This window comes from Pleurodeles waltl, chromosome 5 (genome assembly GCF_031143425.1).
Source record: "Pleurodeles waltl isolate 20211129_DDA chromosome 5, aPleWal1.hap1.20221129, whole genome shotgun sequence".
Lineage (NCBI taxonomy): Eukaryota > Metazoa > Chordata > Amphibia > Caudata > Salamandridae > Pleurodeles > Pleurodeles waltl.
The window spans coordinates 661,891,305-661,905,672 of NC_090444.1; positions in this window are offsets into that span (position 1 = coordinate 661,891,305).

The window sequence follows — 14,368 nt, forward strand, 5'->3', positions numbered from 1 at the left end:
AACAGCCACCACCACCCTCACCACACCAAGCAGCACATACACCTCACTTGCAGACACCTCCACAACATCCATCCACGCTTCCCCTGTGTCCTCTCCCACCATGTCTGCCCCCCTCCTAAGAGACACAAACACACGCACTCAGACACCCAACAGCCATCCACCTCACATCAGCACACTGCCCATGCACCTGCACCCAAAATCAGCGGATATACTCCTCTAACAACCACTCGTTCAACCTCCACTCCCATCCCTCTTCCCTCATCCCACCCCACCGTTCCTAAGAAGCTTTTCCTTGCCCAACTTGACCTCTTCCTCCCCTCCCCCCATCCTGCACGTAAGAGCAGGGTCACAACGACCCAGCCCAGCACCTCAGCCAAACAGTCCACGGGGACAGTGGAGGCACCTCCTAGTCGTGGAGGCGGGAAAGGAAAGAATCCCACTCCACCACCAAGAGGGGGAAGGATCTCACTCCACCACCCAAGAGAGGGAAAGATCCTACTCTACCACTCAGGAGAGGAAAGGATCCCACTCCACCACCCAAGAGAGGGAAGGATCCTACTCCACCACCCAAGAGAGGGAAGGATCCCACTACACCAACTAAGAGAGGCAAAAGGCCCCTCCAGAGACTGTGACCTTGCACTCCCCAGCTAATTTGTAATGGGCATGGAGCCCCGTCCAAAACCAGTGGGCAAGTACCCCAACTCAGAGACTGTGACCTTGCACTCCCCAGCTAATTGTAGTGGGCATGGAGCCTCCTCCAGAACCAGTGGGCAAGTACCCCATTTTAGCTGAGGTGCCCCCATCTTCCTTCCCCCTGAGGTACCTGGCCACTCACAACATGATGCCCATGTACAGTGTAGTACGGATTACGTCAGTGAACGGGTTGGGCCTTGGACTGTGCCCTGTGGCCATGTGGGCCTTTTGTTCTTTGGACTGGCCATTGGCCCTCTCGGAACAGTGAATCAAGTATTTTTGTCATATGGACAATATGGTGGCTGTTGGCATACAATTACAATATCAGTAATGCCTATTTGTTGCCCTTGCATTATTATGACGTGGGTCTTGTGACATTGTTTTTCCTCCGCAGCTTTTTCTGTGTATTGTATGTGTGTGAATTGTGTGTGTTGTACGTGTGTGTGTGTGTCACTCTCCTTTTCCTCCCTCCCTCCCTTGTGTGCTAGGTGGCTGTACTCACCGTCATTGTCTTCGTTGGTGTTGGTGTTCTAGGTGGAGCATGGTGTAGAAGAGCATCGGGAAGACTTGAAGTTCCAGTTCCATGGCGGCATTGTTTTTCTCTGTGTCTGTGATGGTGAGTCTTTCGTCTTCTGTGTTCTGTTTCTGCCAGGCTTTTGATGGTGTTGGTACTGCCCCAGAAATTGTGGTGGTTTGCTATGTCATAATATGGTGGGCGGTACTTTGTCTTCCGCCTGGCTGTTGATAGCTACCGCCGTGGTCAGTGGTGTTAACACCCTGGCAGTTGGTGTGGTATATTGGCTGTCTATGGGAGTTATCACCGCCATGGTCATAATTTGGCAGTAATTACCCCCAGCCTGTTGGCTGTATTACCGCCACTTTAACAGTCACGGCCAGCCAATGTCATAATGACCACCTAAGTTGTGTAGTGCCTTGAATATGTCTGTGAGTAGTTTGAAATGAAAGCATTTGTGTAATAAGACCCAGTAAAACTCACTGGCATGTGGTGTGATGTGAGATCTATGTGGGAGGTTGAGGATGAGTCTGGCTGCTGAGGTCTGGCTGGTTTGTAGTCTTCTGGTGAGTTGCTTAGTGATTCCTGCATATAGCATGTATCTGTATCTAACTTGCTGGTCACTAGGTAGAGATTGACATTTTTTCAGTTGTTGCTTAAAAGACATTTGCAGATTTTCCCCAGTATTTTCAGAGTGTGGAAACAGGATGCATTGATGGTGTTGACTTGTTCAGTCATGTCCGATTTACTGTCACTAATTATTCTGAGTTTCTGGCATGGGTCCTGAGTGTGGGTCCAAGTTCAGATAGCCAAAAGCTGGAGTCCCACAGTAAGGTGTTCTAGCGAAGATCCCTACTTCTGTCTCATTGGTGTTGATGGTGAGACAGTTAATGACTTTTGTCAAGCAGGCGATTAAGTTGTTTCTTCTGTTGGGGGAGAGGTAGAGAATGAGTTGCATGTAGTCAGTGTAGGAGAGACTGTTAATGTAATAGCCACAGATGACATTGGCAAGAGGGATCATGTATGTGTTGAAGTAGGCAGTGTTGAGCGATGAGTCTTGAGGCACTCCATATATGATTTTGATGGCTTTCGAGGAATAAGGTGCCAGGCTAACAACTTGTGTTCTACCCATCCAGAAGAAGGAGCAGATTATTTGTGGACCCAGTCCTTTGATGCCGATCTCATGCTGGTGCCTGATGAGGATGGGGTGTGAGACTGTGTCTAATGCTGTAAAATGGTCCAGAAGAATGAAGGCTTCTGCGTCTCCTCTGTAAAGGCTCATGCAGATGTCATATGTGGTGCTGCTTCTGTACTGTGGATGGGCCTGAATTGGGACTGCATGGTGTTGTGGAGTTTGTGGTTACTGAGGTGGTCAATGCAATCTCCAAGAGCTGGGTGCTTGGTGTACTGTATCTGCTGGTAGTAGCATGTTAGGGCAGATTTGAGATGTCTTTATTCATACTGTCTTGACTTGTTCGCCATTTGTGATCCAGTTGCTTGCAGCAGAGTTTCGTCAGCTGCAGATGTTCTTGATGGCTTTTGGTGAGTTGCTGGTGTGTTCTAGCCAGGGCGCTGAGCGGGCAGAAGCCCAATCATTTTTAATGGTTTTGCATCTGTAACAGAGGGTTTGATAGTCTTTGGTGTTGCAGGATGGGTATGCCTGGTCTGTCCAGGCCATGGTTGTGGCTAATTGACCCTGATTTTGCTGATTGGGGAGAAATGCAGGTCCAATAGTTGTCTGGCAGTGCAGGTGCTTGGTGGGGCTGAGATTTACAAGGTTTTCTGCAAGGACCATAGAGCTTGGATCACTGCGCTCTTCTAGGAAAATATGTTATGGTCTCCAAGGAGGAGGATAGTGCTGGCTTTAATGACAAGAGGTGCTATGAAGTACATGATGTTACTGGCAAAACTGATTTGAGGTCCTGGTAGTTGTTTGTATACAAGGGATCTGCCCAGAGAGAAGTTGACTGCAATGCATATTTTGAACGTGTGGTGTTTCATTTATCTGGTGGGGCGTTCTGTGTTGGTGGTGCAGCTCATGGTGTCCCCAAAACAGAACAACAACTCTGCTTCTGAGCTTGTAATGACGGTCTTGCCTGGTGATCCTACAGCTGATGGGGATGGCTGTAGTGATGCCCACTGCAGAGATTGGCTTTAGCCATGTTCCTTTGAGAAAGAGCAGGTCCAGAATGTGTTTGTGCAGTATGTACCATATCTCTATGGCATGTTTGGTGAGCGAGCTGTTGTTGAAGAACATGCATGAACGTGTGGTGTGTGGCATCAGTGGTGGTTGATCTGTATGAGCTTGAACATGTGGCTGGTATGTGTGACTGTGAGGAAGTGTGGTGCTAGGTGCTGTTGGTATGGGTTTGATGGGTGTAGAGTGTGGGAGAGTGCATCAGAACTTGCAGGAGGCCCATGTAAATACCTCTTCCATTTCATGGCTCTCAGTGTTGCAGCGGTGCGGTGAGCAGTGCCTGGGTTAAGAGTGCAGATGAGTATTGCATGGTAGTGGTGATTAAGAACAGGGCTAAGACTCGTGGCACTGGGTACAGATAGGCTTCCCTTGCCACACCGGCTGCATGCATTCACTGCAAACCTGCTATGCACTGCCACTGCACGACAGCGCTGCAGCCGCATTCAGTAGGTGTTGGGGAGAGGGCAGGGACAGTGGCCAGTGTGCAGATAGATAATGGAAAATGAAGTCCTCTCACTTGGCTTCTTTTAGCGACAGTTTTGGCGGGAAACAATTGTTTTCACTTCCTATGTTGATGGATGATTAGAAATGCAGTGATGTCACTTCTTGTACATATGGATCATGGGAAATGAAGTCCTCTTGCTAATGATGGCTTTGGTAGGAAACCAGTGATGTCAAAGATTGATGATGGGAAAGTAGGTAATAGAAGTACAAAATGACATCAGGGTCCCTGTTTTAATATGGTAGAATCCAGCTGCCCCAGGAAGGCATATCTTAAGCCTCATGGTCATTGCCCTACTTAGATAAGCTCTCTTTCCATCTGCCACAGTCAAAGCTGGTTCTCTCCCCTACTATGTTTGGAGCTTGTCTTGGAGAAACCTGGGAATCAATATGAGAAGCTAGTCTTGCTGTCTCCAAATGAAAAGGGTACTTCTAAAGCTGTTATCTGTCAACTGTTCATGTCTGCTCCCGGATAGCTAATAATGTTAACTGGTCCGTAACAAACTCCCACTTGCTCTTCCTGGGCTTACTTGTGTGCTCCAGCTCAAAAGGAATGTTAAGTCACCAAACCTTGATTTCACCATTAAATCAGATTTTGAAAATGAATTTAATAACTGTCCCCCGCCCGGTCAACGATCCGTAGATACTCGATGCTTGAGATAGGTCACCCAGGGCCCTCAACCTCTGTCGATGGGAGGAGAAGGTGTTCACAGTGTTCCACACTGAAGGCATTGTGGGCACTAAAGGTGGTGTGGACAAGTAAACTGTAAAATATCTTTGCATTTAGTGGGCTTCAATAATATTCTTTAGGAGACCTCTTTTACAAAAATGTAAAGATCAACATTAAAACAAGACTGTTCTATATATATAGACTCATATGAGTCAATAAGTGCATTATTCCTAGGGTTACCCTTTCTCCCCAATTCCAACATTCATAAACTTTAGAAATATATATGATTTTATTGTAAGCAAACATATCCATGTCATCATTGACATTAAAGTCCTCATTATGAGTTTGGCGATCAGAACAACAGACCACCATAGTGGCGGCTGCCAAAAGACCACCATGTTGGTGGTTACACATGCTGGCGTATTATGAGTTACACAGCCAGGACCACCAAAACCTATTTAAAAAAAAAAAAAACTAGACTTTGGAGGGCGGGAAATAGACGGTTTTACCTCCAGCACAGCCAGCCCATCAACCAACCGCCGACCGTATTACAAGTCAAAAATCGCAATGGCGGTTCTACTATGGCAGTCTTACAATGGCGGTCTGAACAGAGGCGTTTGGTGGTCACCACAGTAATACACTACACCACATTGGATGCATTTAAAAACAACAGAGCTGACACACATTCACACACCTGACACACCTGCAAACCACACTATTAAGCACACCCCCTCACACACCACAATCCTTTGCATTTTCCACAGCAAGACCCAACAAGACAGTAGAAAAAGTGATAATCCAAACTATAGATTAGGGACCCCACCAACTATCACAACCACATATCCCACATCCTCAATACACACCCATCACATCCAGTTGCACCTTCCCACTTTATACACTTCCCATCACCTGTTTAGAACCCAGCACCCACCTGTTTCTTTTTCCATCACCACCATGTCACCCCAGACAAATCTAAGTTTCACAGATGAGTCAAGAGTCATGGTAGATGAAATCATTAGAGTAGAGCCTCAATTATTCGGAGCCCAAGTGCAGCAAACTACTATCACTAGGAAAATGGAAATGTGGCGAAGGTTAATCAACAGAGTGAATTCTGTAGGCACTTCCCTGTGCACAAGGGAAAACTTCAGGAAGAGGTGGAACAGCCTCAGGGGCAAGGCACGTTCCATGGAATCCAGGCACCAGCTTGCGTTCCTAAAGACTGGTGGTGGCCCCGCACCTCCTCTCCTAGGGCTCATATCATGGGAGGTGAAGGTCTTAGCCATCATGCACACTGAGGGCTTGACCGGAATACCTGGGGGAGTTGAGTCGGGTAATTCACAACAATTTAAATAGCACCAAAATGCTGCGTTGCATGCTCACAGATCACCTTGTCCCACTTTCACTGTCAACCCACTCACCAGCCCAGTGACCACCTGTCCAAAGATCACTCTCTACCATGTCATGTGGGAATTAGACTAACCTGGGGGAACCACATCTCTTTGTACTGTGTTTAGCACAGAGAAATGGCAGCACCACAATTCCCAGCAGACACTGTTCTACCATTACAAAAACCAGAAGATTGTACCACACTCAAAATTAACTTGTCCTGCAATTCCCTAGTGAGTGGTACTCACATGACAGGAGGGTAACTGTCCAGTGTGTGGGAGTAGGTCAGGCATTGACAGGAATGCCAAGGCTAGGGGGGAAACTAGTGTAACCCCCAACCGAACCAGTGTCCCCTAATACAAATTATCTTTCTCCCTCTACTCACCCATTGAATTGTACTCACCTGACAGGAGGACAACTGTACAGTGTGTGGGAGTAGGTCAGGCACTGACAGGAATGCGAATGCCAGGAGGCAATACTAGTGGCACCCCCCAGCCAACATAGTGTACCCTGATACAAAACACCCTTCTCCCTCTACTCGCCCATTGAACTGTATTCAATGAATCAATAAATAACTTTATTTCGGCTGAAAGCCATAAAAGTATCCAATAAACAACAACAATAACCACACAATACAATTATAAATTAGTAAAAGTACAAACTCCACATAGAGCATTGAACGAAAAAGCAATAGTTCTACTGGGTAAAAATGTTAAAACTCAATTCTTAAAACAATACCAAGCAACTATCAAAATTTAAAAATTCTGGGCTAAAGCTGGTTCCATTTGGTAATCTGTTTTTCCTGCAATAATCTAAGCTAAAATGAGCTGTTAGTGCACATAGTTGTAGCAATAATACAAGATTCACATCAAAATTCCTTTTTCTTTAACAGGCTAGCCTTCATGATTTCATGGCAGTGAGGATCAATTATGGCCTAGGATGATTATGGATAATCCAATCGGTCAGCAATATTTTCTCTTGCTCTTATGGCCCATACATTTTGTAGGTACCTAGCAACAGCTAGGACCACCTTGTTGCTTGTATTGCTTCCAAGAATTTGCAAGGATGTATTAAGCTCCCTTATCCCCATTGATCTACATAAGGGGGTTATTCACTTCTTCCTGGGCACCGAATATCTAGGACAAAAAAACATAAAATGAGCCAGTGTCTCTGGTTGCTCAGGGCAGAAGTGGCAGAAACTCGATTTATGGACCTCCTTGCACCATCTTGCAGTAAATGTATTAAGAGCCAATGTTCCTAACCTAAATTTAATAAAAAGGGTTTTAACATAGGGGGGATTAATACTGTCCACATAAGCCTCAAACTTGGGGCTACATTTATGGTCCAGAAACAATAACGTCCTGCTACCAAGGTCCTTTTTGGACCAAAGTTGGATCAAAATGAACTCCCAGTAACACCGCCTTATTCCTGCCTTAGCTTCCTTTGTTAGGTTGTGGAGGTCTCTCCACACCTCACCCACTTTGATAAGTTGGCACGTGTCTCTAATGTGTTTAAACCAGGGAATTTTTTGCGTGTCTTTGTCCGCCAGAAGCTCGGCAACTGCTGATTGGTAAGGGGACAGGTATTCGGATGTCCAAAGGTGGACCCAATACATGAGGGGTCTTAAGGCAGCCTCGTTGTGGATCTCATTTAGGGCTAGATCAAATCTAAGGGGTATGAATGGAGTACTTGTCGGTAAACGCAGAAAATTACGCATAAAGTGATTTTCCACCGTCGTCAGGCAACTAGAGTTGCTATACCCCCATAATTCAGCACCATAAATTGAGGCGGCCACAGCCGCTGCCTTATATACTGTGATGGCAGGTGAAATTTCTCCTTCCGTGATGTTAGCAATTTTTATCGCTATCACAGCTGACCTCTGTCGAAGAATGGACACACTCGTCTCAATCTGTGCCTACCACCGTTGGTCATCCGATATCCTCATCCCCAAATAGTCAAACTGACTGACTCTCTCTAACGATTGACCTGCCAGAGTCATTTTCCCCCTAAAGGACTTATGAGGATTAAAAACCATAAATTTAGTCTTAGAAGAATTTAACTCTAGGCCCCTCTTGATGCAGAATTTAGAAAAGGCATAGAGTTCGTTTTGAAGGCCCATTAGGGTTTGTGAGATCAGTAAGGTGTCATCTGCAAACATTAAGATAAGAACAGAAGTTCCTGCTAGCTTGGGAGCGTCATGATTGCATTGCATCAGATGGTCGACCACACCGTTGATGTAAAGATTAAACAGCGTTGAACTGTACTCACCTGATATAGGACAACTCTACAGTGTGTAGGAGTAGGTCAGGCACCGACAGGAATGCAAAGGTCAAAGGGCAATACTGGTGTCACCACCCCCAGCCAACACAGTGTACCCTGATGCAAAATACCCTTCTCCCTCTACTCACCCATTGAACTGTAATCACCTGAGAGGAGGACAACTCTACAGTGTGTGATACAGGGCGAGAAATGCCTAGAGCTCACAGGAGGATCCCTGTAACAGGGTTTCGGCAAGCCTGCTGAGGGACGAAGAAGTGGGGCCCTTATTGTCGTACCCCGGGGGTTCTAGGGAGAGAACCGAGAGCTGGACTCTACTTGGAAACCTGGATATCCGGGTTAAAGAAGAGAGAGACGTGGCAGAGGAGGGAGGCGCAGAGGACAGAGAAGATGCGGAGGAGACGGAGAGCGCGGAACAGAGCTGGGAAACAGGAGGAAGACTGACCAATACAGACAACAAGGCTACACGGATACAGACGGCCAGGACGAGCAAGGTTGAAGAATCGACCAACGCGAAACCAGAAATCACTAACGCAGCACAAGAGCCAGATATGTCCCTGGAGAGATGTGGCTCATACATGTGCTTCAAGAAGCTCAAAACCTAAAAGAGGAGAAAAACAAAAGGACATCAGCACACACATACATAGAGGAGTGCAGCGAGACAAGAGAGATGGACTGTGAAAAGAGATAAAGAAAAGAAATGGACTAAGATCACTTACCTATACCCACAAAACGTAAAATAAAAATCCACCCAGTACACAACTTGGCTGAGTTACTTTTGTACATTCCACAAATATTCCAAAAGAACCCATCACAATCCCTTAATCTCACTCCAAGCAACAGTCCATTGTACACCTGCCAAAATACCTTTTCCTGGGAATACACACATGAGGTGCACACACCTGAGTCACATTGAGTGGCTCCATGTAGTACAGGGAGTCACATGACTGCTAAGGCCAGGAGGCTCTGTCAACCCAATCCAATGATCCAACCCACTCTGAATTTGTTAAAAAAACCTTGTTGGTATACTTGCTATGGACATCTACTCACCTCGGGGGACAGACAATGTGAACTGTGAGTTGTGATGTAATGTCACTATAAATCCCAAGAGTGCCAGACAATGCAACCCCAAACACCAGGTTAGTGTCCATATGACATTGTGCCACTGTCTGTGAACCCCCTTATGAACTTGACACACCTGGGAGGGACACGAATATAGGTGATGGTACACCTTTTCATGTGGCCACAGACTCAGATCTATCTTGAGATGTTATGTCCAGATGAAAATAGTATAGACAGGAAGGACATCTCTAAATGCCTGGAAAGGTAATCTAAGACAGATCTAAGGCCCCAAGATGTGTCATCTGCAGGCATTGGCACTAGTCACATCCACAATGCACTGACCACAGAATGACAACTATCACTTTTTATCCAAGGTTCTGCCAATGTCTGCATTATAGACAACAAGGTTTCAAGATGACTCAAGCCACATCCTGACCAGCCACTGTTCTGCCTGCACTGCTGGCAAGATATGAGTCCATTACCATCCCTCCAACAGCTAATAATTCCAGACAGTCTGAGGCTAAGTCACTGAACTGGAATTGATGTGTGACTCCAATGTTAAGTTATTTCAACTGAGAACATGTGTAGTTGTCCCTTAAGGGAAACAGCAGATCCAATTTGAACATGGCCCTAGCCCAATGTCACTCTTAACTATTGGAGGTAGATGTCACAATACAACCACTCCCTCACATGAACAGGTCGGGCAGCCACAACAACTACCGACACGACTGAGAAGACGGCCACTACCCCCATGGACGAAGCCCTCAGTGAGGACACCACTCCTGGACCACTTGACATTCAGGATAGTCCTGACATATCTGGGCAACCTGGTCAGATGACACCAGTCAGCCTCAGCCTGACCACATTGACTCCTCCCAGCCACGTGGCCTCTACATCGCAGGCAGCCAGTCAGACCTTATCCTGTGTCCCCAAGACAGTCACCAACATCGTGTGCCTCCCAGTCCAGGATCCTGAGTCATAGCCAGCCAATCTCAACAATGAAGGGCCTTGAACCAGTGGAAGGGGACAGGCGGCGCCAAGGGTGCAGGCATGTGGGGGTAAGGTGCGTGGGAGGGATGGTGTGGCACAGGGGCAAGAGGCTGCTGGTGATTCCCCTGGCCAGGATACCATCAGCCAGGTCTTCAGAGCCTACCAACATTCCCAAAGCATGATGGGCCAGGTACTAACCAAACTCAAGGAAATCAAGGAGCTACAGAAGTAGTTCCATCGGGAAATGCGTGAACAGTGGGAAGCTCACAATACCAACATTGCCTCCATAACAGAGATGCTGAGAAACATCAATAATACCCTGAGCTGGGATCGACAACAAGATCCCACCCCTTCCTTTGGCACATCTACACCAGGCCCTTCATCAGTACCAGCCACTGAAAGGGAGGCCCAGCCAGGGGAAGCAGCCACCTCAGACACCCCTGCCTCTGTAGTTACTGAACCCCCCCCCTGCAAGCAGGCACATCCAGCCAAGCATCCAGGAGGTGCTAATAGCAAGACACCAACCACTGACACAAAGTGACCACTTCCTGATGTCACTCCTTTGTGTGCCACAGATTCACTCTGTTGACTGATCCTTAACCAGTTTCCATTTTTCATGCTAGTTGGACACTGGACTTTGGATTTCAAATGTTGTGACCTCTACTCTATTAATCGCATCCACCATGACTGATCCTTTCACCTTACTTCTTTTTATTTATTTCCAGTATCACTATTGATTCCTGTAGTAATGTAAATAAACACACCTACTACCTCTCTTTTTTAACTGTCTGAAATGTTGAACGGTAATCACATGTGAAGTATTTGAGTAAGACATAAGAAGGTAACGGATGGAGAGAGATGTCTCAGGTAGTGTCATGCTGAGGATGATTAGTAACACAATGTCACAAGTGTATGGTCACACCAGATGTTTTATTGCACATAGGCTGCTAAAGGATTTCTGGACAGTCCTAGCCAAGAACGTCTTAGCCATTTTGAGTCAAACCAGATATCCCAAAGGTATTGTCCCCGAGACCACACAAGAAAGGTCTTCGTCAGACCTTGTCCCATAGATTAGGCTAAAGGAGTGTGAGATTTTGTCATCCTTATCACATACCAAAACCAAGTCTGTCAGCTTAACATATGGCATGGCACAGACAGAGGGCAGTACAAGTGTACCCTGAGCCCAGGTCCTTCCCATTACAATGAGCAAGCATCTGGTGGAGTGTCACAAACCTGTCTCAGTGGTGTGGCACAGGCACAGTGGTCTGCAATGAGGAAACACATTGTCAGTCACTGACAGATCATACCCAACCAATGTCAACACAATGTGAAGGTAGAAGTCATGGATTGCACAGGATGACATGTTACAAGGCCACATGATCACACACATGAGACCATTGGGCCAACACACCACAGCTAACAAGTGTATTAAATATATCATATTCCTGCCAACCCACAATACAGGCAGCATGGGCATAGGACTCATACACCCAACATCTGTGGCCAAAATTACCTGGATCAATCCATGTTCACTTTACATGTCAGACCAGCAACAGCTACCTGCTAATGACACTACTCTGAAATGCCCATATGAGGATAGCTGCTGATAGCAGCGGGAAGAAAGAATGATATACAAGGAGTTTAGGCAGGTAAAGGCATACATAAGACCCAAACCTTTTTCAAAACTTCAGTAGATCCACTGACAGTGCAATGTGACTGACCCAAACAAAGACGATCAACAAGAAAGTCACATTTTCAAGTCTGACTTAGCCAGCAAATCTTGGCTGTATGATGCATAGTATGATATGCCCTGTCACTTGCAAATACCCTTAGCAACACATCCTGACCCCTATAGTTCGCCATACAGTCACAGTAATCACATAACATCATAAACTTACACTCAAGTGAAGTAGTGATTGATGAGATCTGCCTGCATGTCTCCACCTTCATCCTTGTCACTGTCATCCTCACTTGGCTTTCCAGGAGCATCACCCGCTGGCACTGCTAGCTCCCCCTCATCTGGAATATATGGGATATTTCGCCTCAGGGCAATGTTGTGAAGCATGCAGCAGGCCACAATGATCTTACACACTTTTCCGGGTGAGTAGATGAGGGCTCCATCTGTCTTGTCAATGCTATGAAATCTGGCTTTCAGGAGCCCAAAAGCCCATTCCACGACATGCCGTTTTCTTCTATGAGCCTCGTTGAAGCAGACTTTCCCTGGCGTAGTTGGGATATTTACTGGCGTCAACAACCATGGAGTGTTTGGGTATGCAAAGTGCCATGTAAGGGAATGTGTTATATATGCAACCATGAGTCCCAAGCATCTTCTCACTAGCAGCAGGCAAAGCATACAAACACACATGACCTATGTGGCTTGCCAACCAGCTAAGAACTCTCTAGGTATAGTTGTGTCATCAGCTGTGGAATAGCGCTATTCCGCATGATGAAGGCATTGACCCAGATACCAGGCACAGACCTGGGAAACGTAGTGGTCCGCCAAGCAAACAACTTGGCCATAGATGGAATGGTAGTTTTTCCTGTTCTGATAGACTTGTTCATTGCCATGCGGTGGAACCAAGGCTACATATGTACCATCAATGACTCCCACCACATGTGGGATGTGTGCTAAACCATAGAAGTCAGCCTTCACATGGGCAAAATCCTCATGATGAAGAAAACAGATGTAGCCGCCCAGGTGTTTCAACACTGCTGAGAGTACATCCTTCAAGACCAGACTGAAGATGGGCTGGGACATGCCAGCAGATAGGGCTACTGTATTTTGGAAGGACCCTGTGACCAGGAGGTGCACCACTGCCACAACTTGAGTGATAGATGGTATGCTATTTGGATGACTGATGGCTGGCATCAGATCTGGCTCCAACTGACAACAAAGATCCATGATTGTCTGCCTAGCCAGGCGATATATCCGGATGAAATGCCTGCCCTCCATGGCCTGAAGATCTGCCAGTGGACGGTGCACAGGGGGTTGTCCGATCCTTCCCCTCCCAGGGTAACTATGTGGGACAAAAGTAGAGTATAGCTGTCATTCAATGTGTCCCTTGCAAGATACATCATACATTTCATTTACAAACAGTGAACTGGTACGTGAGTAGCAGAGGACATAATGCACAGTACACATCACTCTTCACAATAACACATAAGTGACACGTTTCCCCCTTGCTTTTCCACATATGTGCGCACATCATCTATCTGGACAGCAACAATATGTGCATGTAACTTTCCACTAGGACTGTGATTCAATGCCCCAAACCCTAAATTACCTGTGGGGTAGGGAGTGGCAGCTGTGCTGCTAATTATGTTGTCATATAGGTTTGACGTTATACCAATATGATTACAAAATCGAATTACCTACATGACAGGACAAGGCCATCACTCATGAATCGCCTGAACAACATATTCGGAATTGTGACACATCATCAAAAATAGCTGTTAATATCATTGTATATCTCTAAAATGGTGGGTGCCTGACCTACTCCACTGGACATTGGGTACCGCCCTGACCGCAAGCGGAAGTCGTCATGGTGGTAGGCGGATGCTTCCATGGTGGACACAGCCATAGGTCAACATTGCTGCCTGTGGTGGTCTTAGGTCAATGGCTGTGTCCACCGCTGGTGACGGACACGTACGTGGCAGATGTGACCGCCACCTTCTGCTGAATCCCTCACTTGACTCCTGAAACTGCTGCCAGCCAAAACTCCACTACCTGAGCTGCTGTGTACCGCCTCTGGGAGCAATCATGCCATGTCCAATAGGTAATAGAACCCCTGCCTTCTCGTGGGAGGAGTTGGAGAAGCTCAGAGAGGAAGTCCTACCCCTGTATAAGCGACTCTCTGATACGCCAGAGGAGCAGGTAAGTGCCCCATGTGCACACTTTTCTCAGTATTTCGACATATCTTACCTTTAGATAGACTAGAGTTTGGCCCAGTTTGTCAGATTGTGGAGTCAAAGCACTGTAGGAGCTGTCAGTGTGCATTAATGGGTGAGTCAATGGGCATGTTTTGGTGTCAAGTGACAGGTAGTGTTTCCTCAATGTGGTTAGTTTGTGTTGATGTTA